Here is a 1,127-nt window from a genome sequence, read left to right as displayed (position 1 = left end):
AGGAATTATATATCAGTTTCAATCCGATATAGAATACAGCTGTGGCCCAATGCCAATAAAGTCATCACTGTCAACTGTGGTTTCAAAACCTCTAGCTTCCTCTTGTCATTTAGGGGAGAATCAGCCATCCTTACCTGCTTTAGCTGATGTGATTCCAGAACGAGAGGAAAGGAGATGATTCTTAACTGTCCTCTCAGCAAGTAATTACCAGCAATAAACCCAGCCAGCAATGCCCAAACCCTGCTAACAAGCAAACTATGTAAGAAATCCTGGTCTGAGTTCCCTGCTGCAGTTAATGCACATCCATAGAGTGATGTGTCTTGTTGTCTGTATCATAACCTGCACCAGAACCTGTCCATTCCCCAACACTGTCCCCATTTGTAATTTGCCATGCATGAAGTGGCCAGGAATTTACTTCCCTAAATCTCTTGGACCCTCTGTATTCTAATTGGCTCACCTTTGACCAGGTTTTGGTCATTTGTTCAAATGTATCTTTCTGGTTCCATCACAATTTGCCCAGTAATGCTATAGCAAAACGCCTTGAGATGTTTTACAAAGCTGAGCTGCACAGATATAAGTTGTTGTTGTTCCAGTCATTGGCACAATAGGCAGGCTCACCACTGACATAGTTTATGATGCCTTTTGCTGAGAGATTATATAAAATCAGACCAATTAAACCAAATAGTCTGGATTGTGAATAGTCTGCCAATTTATTACAGCTCTAGTATCCGCCAGGTATAATGTCATTCATCAACCATGAACAAATGCTGTGTTATGAACCTGCTCTACTGGACTGTGACAGATGGAAACAAGTAGATGAGAGTAAACCGGTTGATGTGGTGCATATGGATTTCAGCAAGACATTCGTTAAGGTTCCCCACAGTAGGCTATTATACAAAATGCAGAGGAATGGGATTGTGGGAGACAGAGCAGTTTGGATCAGTATTTGGCTTGCTGAAAGAAAACAGAGGGTTGTAGTTGATGGAACATGTTCATCTTGGTGTCCAGTTACTAGCGGCGTACCGCAAGGGTAGGTGTTGGATCCACTGCTGTTCGTCATTTTTATAAATGACCTGGATGAGGGTTTAAAAGGGTGGGTTAGTAAATTTGCGGATGACACTAAGGTC

This window comes from Chiloscyllium plagiosum, chromosome 37, assembly GCF_004010195.1.
Source record: "Chiloscyllium plagiosum isolate BGI_BamShark_2017 chromosome 37, ASM401019v2, whole genome shotgun sequence".
Taxonomy (NCBI): domain Eukaryota; kingdom Metazoa; phylum Chordata; class Chondrichthyes; order Orectolobiformes; family Hemiscylliidae; genus Chiloscyllium; species Chiloscyllium plagiosum.
This window is presented reverse-complemented; position numbering follows the sequence as displayed.